This window comes from Lactuca sativa, chromosome 8 (genome assembly GCF_002870075.4).
Source record: "Lactuca sativa cultivar Salinas chromosome 8, Lsat_Salinas_v11, whole genome shotgun sequence".
Lineage (NCBI taxonomy): Eukaryota > Viridiplantae > Streptophyta > Magnoliopsida > Asterales > Asteraceae > Lactuca > Lactuca sativa.
The window spans coordinates 148,451,062-148,458,738 of record NC_056630.2 but is presented as its reverse complement, the minus strand read 5'-3'; positions in this window follow the sequence as shown (position 1 = coordinate 148,458,738).

The window sequence follows — 7,677 nt, the reverse complement described above, 5'->3', positions numbered from 1 at the left end:
ACAACAGCATACCGCTCATCAAAATTCTCAATCAACTTAGTCTTAATAAACCCGAATATCTCTGGTATGGCCTCCCTGATAGCTGTGGCAACCTCCAACAATGCTCCTGCGAATCTCCTCGTCACTAGTATCATTGCTCTCGGGGCTGTTGCGGGTAATCGTCATAGTCTTTCTCAAACACAAACACAAAGATCATCAGGGACTAGCTCAAAAACATACTCAATTACCCATCGCTACATGCTCCTTAGAATCCTAAGGGTCTTACTTGGGTCGCATACAGATCGGGTGCTTTCAGTAGTACGGGCCCAATACTACCTTCCACATCAACCGATAGTTTTCCCAAGTCCTCCTCCTAGGGTCCTAATTCACAAGCGCTCTATCCCTCACGGATATCACACCACTCTCTCAGTAGACTCTTCAATGCACATCTAGGTATCTCTCGTAGATTACTCCACGACTCTGAACTCTCTCTAGAAGGTTCCTGCTATGTACCCCTACTCAACACACACACACAAAGCAAATAGCATAAAATATCAATCAATATCATCCCCTAGGCTAAGGCATCATGAATTAGGAAACTCTAGCTCTAAATTCCTGAAATACCTAGCCTATCCTCTAGCATGCTGCTCTAATATCTCAAAAGTATCTCATCTCATAATATAAAAAAGTAATGGTATTTTGGGAAATCACCATTCGGGCTCTGGCTGATTGTACACACTACTTCATCTCGATTTCTATTAAAAGCTTTAACTCGTTTTAGAAAATCATATATTTTTTTAAAAATATCTCAAATCCTCAGTTTGAATCTAGACATACCCGAGGGTACATCCAAAACCCTCAAACCAAGGCTCTGATACGAACTTGTAACACTCGAAATTTTCAAATCAAATTTTCATTTTTGAAACCACACAAAATACCATTTCACATTTCTCAACCCCAAATGTATATGTTGTTCAAAACACAAGACAATAAAATGTTTGACAATATCCCAGAATCCTCGAAAATATAATTATTAGATTAGGTGTCTAAGCCCATAACTATAATTGGGATGTACTTGACCCGATAGTAGCATGGTCCTTTTGGGTTGCCTTCACTAGTGCAATTTGATAGGATGGACCTTTGAGAATAAGGCTATTTGTGATTTCTTGAAGGGTCATGGTGCATTAGGGACTGATTAAGTAAATTAATGATTCTTATAGTGTGGGCCAAAGATCCATGGTTAATTAGGATGGGCTAAACCAACATGGATAGTCCATGGAGGTTTAACCCATGGAGCCTAAGTAATATGAAGGGTCATGGTGCATTAGGGTTTGCATGGATGAAACCCTAGCGTTTTTAACACCATAAAAGCAATCCCCTAGAGCTAAAATTGGTTTCCCGATCATTCTCAGATAGTGATAATCGATTTTGAGCTTACTAGCCTATTCTTTCAAGCGTGTTCTTCCATTTGGTGTTTGTGACACATTAGAGGTATCACACTTGCGGTGCTGAAGTTTTCAAAGGCCAAGAACTTCAAACTACCTAATAGGTATTCATCAAACTATCAGTTTTATATTGTATATCCTCTATTGTATGCTAGTTAGGATGTATGCTTTGGAAAATCGAAATTGCATGTATAATTATAGAAAACATAGATCCAAAGCATCTAGGGTTGCATGTGCACCATAGGAGTGTTATAGTGCTTAAAACCCAAGAATAATCTCCAGCTGGTGTATACAATCATGTCAGCGCCTTCCTGCGATACTGAGAGGTACCTGAAACACATTTCACACAGCACTGTAAGCACGAAGCTTAGTGAGTTCCCCACAATACCACACACAAATAATTAGCCTCTCATAGGTATATCTCGATAAGGATCCTCCAGTCATTCATCTCAGTGAAGACCCTCCGGTCTCACAACTCGGGTTGGACCCTCCACTTCGGTACCTCAGTGAGCACCCTCCGGTCTCACAACTCGGTTTGGACCCCCTGGTCCTAACTCAATAAGGCACAAAATAATATACAGCAAAAATCACAAAGTTGAAATGTATGATATCACATAACTTACTATAAGCACATAAGACCCTCAGGTTAATAACTCAAGTAAGACCCTTCAGTCACATAATATTACCACTCAGGTAAGTATAGTGAGAAGACTCACCTCGTAAGTAAGCAAGTAGGTCTCATACTCAACGAATGGTCTAGAATCCACCTACATACGATATTCGTCTCTAATTAGCAATTTATAACAAAAACTCTAAAGATGTTATGTTAACCCCTTTACTAATTCTCGGAAAGGGTGAAAGCCATTTTACCCCTCCATGATCTCCTAAGTCCATCACTTGACCAAACCCTAAAAGTCAACAAAAGTCAACCCTCGAGTCAACAGTCCATGTTGACCCAACTCGTCGAGTGCATCTATGCAACTCATCAAGTTCCTTCGTTTCTTTGAAATATCGGGAAACTCCAACACAACTCGCCGAGTTGTCTCACCAACTCGCCGAGTTTGTAACGCGTCCAGACTATCGGGGAAAACCCTGACCAACTCGTCGAGTTGGCTCACCAACTCGTCGAGTCCCTTCAAACCATTCTCTCATCCAGACTATTTTAAGCATAACTGAGGCTACATACTCTAGATCTAGCCTTCTAAGGCTGAAATACCATGTAAGGTTGCAAGCTTTACGTCCATGCATGGCATCTAGGACTAAGTTGCCAACACAAAGCTCAACAAAGGTTTTAAGGCATCAAAGTTGGCCAAAGCTTGATAAATCTTGAACCTTTAGGCCTAAGGGACATAGTATTGTCCATATATGAAGTCCCACCTTCAAGGCATGCTCAAACATGTAAACGACTCAAAAAGAAGATACAAATGGTCATAAACTCTCTAATGTAGAGATGTAACAAACAAGTGGTCAAGTTAATGCCTTTTTACCTTCAAAGGGCTGCTACCACTAAATAAATGTCAGATCCAAAGCCTCCATCTTGTTCCAGGCCCTCTACTCTTCAAGCTCCTTCAAATAATGCACCAAAACACACACTCTTAGCCTCTATCTTTCTCTCTCTCTCTCTCTCTCTCTCTCTCTCTCTCACAGATGATAACATCTCGATTAGGGTTTCTCTTAACCCTCGAGTCAACAGTCCATGTCGACCCAACTCTTCGAGTGCATCTATGCGACTCGTCAAGTTCCTTCGTTTCTCTGAAATATCAGGAAACTCCAACACAACTCGCTGAGTTGTCTCACCAACTCGCCGTGTCTGTAACACGTCCAGACTATCCGGGAAAACCCTGAACAACTCGTCGAGTTGGCTCACCAACTCGTCGAGTTGGCTCACCAACTCGTCGAGTTCCTTCAGACCATTCTCTCATTCAGACGATTTTAAGCAGAACTGATGCCACATACTCTAGATCTAGCCTTCTAAAGCTGAAATACCATGTAAAGCTACAAGCTTTACGTCCATGCATGTAATCTAGGGCTAAGTTGCCAACACAAAGCTCAACAAAGGTTTTAAGGCAATAAAGCTGGCCAAAACTTGATAAATCTTGAACCTTTAGGCCTAAGGGACCTGGTATTGTCCATATCTGAACTCCCGTCTTCAAGGCATGTTCAAACACCTAAAGGACTCAAAGAGAAGATAGAAATCGCCATAAGGTCTCCAATGGAGAGATGTTACAAACAAGTGGTCAAGGTATTGCCTTTTTACCTTTAAACGACTACTACCACTGAATAAATGTCGGATCCAAAGCCTCCTTCACGTTCCAGGCCCTCTACTCTTCAAGCTCCTTCAAATAATGCACCAAAACACACACTCTTAGCCTCTCTCTCTCTCTCTCTCAGATGATAACAAGTCGATTAGGGTTTCTCTCAAGGTGCTAAGGTAATGAGTGAGACGGAGGTAAAGGACTTAAGATCCTTTAAATAGGGTGCAAGTCCTTAAAATTGAGGTTTTCACAGTCAACTCCTACTCGTCAAATCGGGTCCTGCGACTCGTCAAGTAGACTCTAAAAACCATGCGGGTATCTCAATCTCAACTTGATGAGTTTGGAGCCCCCAACTCGTCGAGTTGCCTTGTCAAAATGAATATAAATTAGTTAAATATTATACCTAGGAGTCGGGTTGTTACAATTTGATATGTACCTTAATTTACCTTGTGAATCTTATACTGAAATTTGTACGTGAAAAAACCCTTGACAAAGTAAATAATATTCACATGCAATGTTCTAAAAACCTTTATCTATTAGTGGTTTCCACCGGCCTTCAATTTGTGTACGCTTAATCGGTCCAGTTATTAAATTTTCTTGGGAAATGGACTGTGATTTTAATGGGCTAAGTGAAATCCAACTATCAAAGTCTAATAACCCGCTTCTAACGGTTTTTTACTATATATATCACACCATTTCGACCCAATTTTTTTAAGAAATCACTTGCTGGATTATCGTTTCCCGGTTCAACCGTTGGTCTAAATCTATTCGTGGTGTCCGTTAGCTTTCAACTTATGTATACTTGATCGATCGAGATATTCAATTTTCTTAGGAAATGGATTGTGGTTGTAATGGGTTAAGTGAAACCCAACTATCTAAGTCTAATAAACTGGTTCAAACGGTTTTTTTACATATATATCACATTGGTTCAGCCCAATTTTTTAACAAAATTATTCCGTTCGATCCAATCTAAAAATTAGCAAAAAATTCGTTCTTGTTGAAACGCTCTCATCAACGGTTGTCGATTCGAACCGGTGTTAAAAACATTGGTCATAATATTATAATTTATCGCTAAAAGTTGTAAAATATCAACATTTCTATTGATATTTTTAGTCATTTAAATTATTCATCACATTCTACTTATATTGTTTTTCCCATGTACCTCATGTTATAAAAAAAATATTATTAACTCCACACATGTAGGAAGGAAAAGAAAGGATCGTACTAGAAAGAATTTGCTAAGCTAATATTTGAATACATGTAAATCTTAACAAAAACCAAAATATATCTGACTTATTAATAAAATATTGGGTATACAACAACAAACTTGATAAAATGTGTATATATACTTAAAGTTAAAATAATACTATCCAAAAATAATTACAAAAATTATAAAAGATAAAACAATAGTATCAGGTTTTGTCTTGCAACTACTGTATTGTATCATTCCAAAAACCATAGTAAAAAATTTCATTTCCAAAAGATATTTTCATAAAAACCAAAGTCATCCAATTCATTGTTTCCAATTATAGCTACAAAATCAGAGAATCAAATAACATTTCTTAAACATAAACACATGGGATGATGTGGATGATCATGCCTTCGCCTTCCCTCGATCCTCAGAAGTATCTGAAATATTTGAATCCATAACTGTAAGCCAAAGCTTAGTGAGTTACCACTAAAAAGCCCCACAAGACATATACAATGCATGCACACATGAGACTACAGTTTGACTGGAAAAACTTGCAATGCCTATAATACACCTTGACCACTCTCCTGAGCCTACAACACTAGGTGTGACCACTCTCCTCGGGCGTTCAGTATCAACTGGACCGCCCGGGTCTGTTGGCCTACATCGCAAAGCAGTATCACCTCAACCCAACCCAAATATGTCGACATAGGCAAATAAACAATATCAAACAAACACATGGTAATCATAATAGATATACTAGACTAACAGATCACTACAACATAACAACATCCTACACATAAGGATACATAGTACACTATAAAGTATAGTGAGAAAACTCACATTGTAGGCTAGTAGACTATCAACTCAACTCTCACAAAATAAGGACTGGTGCTATGAGCTCCATATACAATAATCAAAGGTACATCCTCAATCCATACCCCCCAAACCCTTAAGTTGACCGAAAAGTCAATCTTCATAAAAAATCAACATTTAAATTCAACAACCAAAAGTTAACTTTGCAGGTCACCAAATCGTGGCCAAGCAACTGTCATGTCATGGGACTTATTTACGGACAGATTAATAAATTTAGTTTTTAATCAATTAAGCCACACACTCATCTCTTCCATAAGGTTTTCCTACACCCACATACCTCATAAAAATCCTTTCTTTAAGAGTGTTCATGTCCAATGCATGTGTTGAACTCTAGTTAGGTAAAAAAAAATTGTGAAAATTAGGTCAAAACCTCATGCATGGAATAAAAATTCTATAATACTCCAGATCTTCAACAAAAAACTACAAAGGCACCTCAAGGATCTATAAAGTTGCCAACTTTATGGAATCTATAGGCTCAAACTATCCCAAACATGGAGAAAAGCGCATAAATTCCTAGATCTAGATGAATAACACATAAGGACTTGAACTTGCGAACTTATAATGGTCTAGAATATGTGCAATAAGGTGGTGGGGGAACTTGCTTGCTAGATATAAGCTCAAGGGACACCATATTCTCCTTCAATATCACCAAAAAACCACCAAGAAGATTCAAAAGACTAAAAAATGGAAGCTAAGGCTTGCTTAGGTTGAAAGGGATGTGATGGAGGTTGAGTGTGAGCAAATCGTAGCCATTATATCCCTTAAATAGGGCTTAAGACCCAAAAAATTAGGCTTTTGCATGTTGGCCGCCACCTCTAGGAGTATCATAAGATTGAAATACATAAAAGCCTTATATACCTAAAATAGATTCGAAATTGATTACAACATCTGTCTTCAAAGTTCGAATCGAAAACATGGATCCTAGCTTATTTAAATTTTGTGAATAATTAAGGATTAAAATCAACTAACTTGAATTCTCTTTTCTCCTAATTTTAGATGTCATATGAAGGTAGAAACGGTCTTCCTCGTTCTTTTAGATATGATTTTCCTCTTCCTTCTGAACATGATCTTCCACATTATGATATGGTGAAAATGTTTTCCCTTCTCCGGGAATTGGTGGAACTGGAGATCATGCTTCTTCAACTCTTCCACCTCCTCCTCCTGTAACTCTCCCAAGTGTCTTGTTTTCATCAAGTTGAAAGATATGAGACATCTCAAGCCCTATTGGCATGTAGACATCAAGATGGAAATTTTGTGTGGGTGCATGTTCTACAAATGAAGTCATACATTAACAAGTTAGATAGAATGGGTGTTGCTTTCCTAAGGGAGAAAGCAATTTATTTGGTTCTTATTTCGCTTCTAAAGTTATACGATCAGGTCATTGAGAAATTTTATATGAGGAATATCGATGTGACCCTAATTGATCTGACCCAAATGTTGACTGTTGCTGAAGCAGAAATGCTTAAGAGCACATATAAAGCAAACATGCTTATTGGGTCTAATTCTAAAGTTTCCATGGGTATTGACAATGGTGACAATGGTGGTCTAGAATAGATTTATCTTCCTAATGGAAAAGGGTCCTCCAAGATCAAATTGTTTGATCGTTTGGTAAAAGGAAAAGGTAGTTCGGGAATCATTCCATGTATTAACCCGAAATATTCCATTTGTTTTCTAATACCAATTAAAGGGACATTAGAAACGAAGCTGCCCAAAATACTTGAGAGATCTTAGAGATAGTCAAGTCAAGTTGTGTGACTTTACTTTAGGTACAACAATTGTCTGACTCCATTGTTTTTATTAGTTCCTATTCATAGAATCTTAATACAAGATGTGATGATCACATTTTGATAATATTAAAGGTGTTAAGAGAAAGTATGAAGCTTAAGCAAGGTGAGCTAAATCTAATCATGAGAAATAGACTTTGGTCACATGG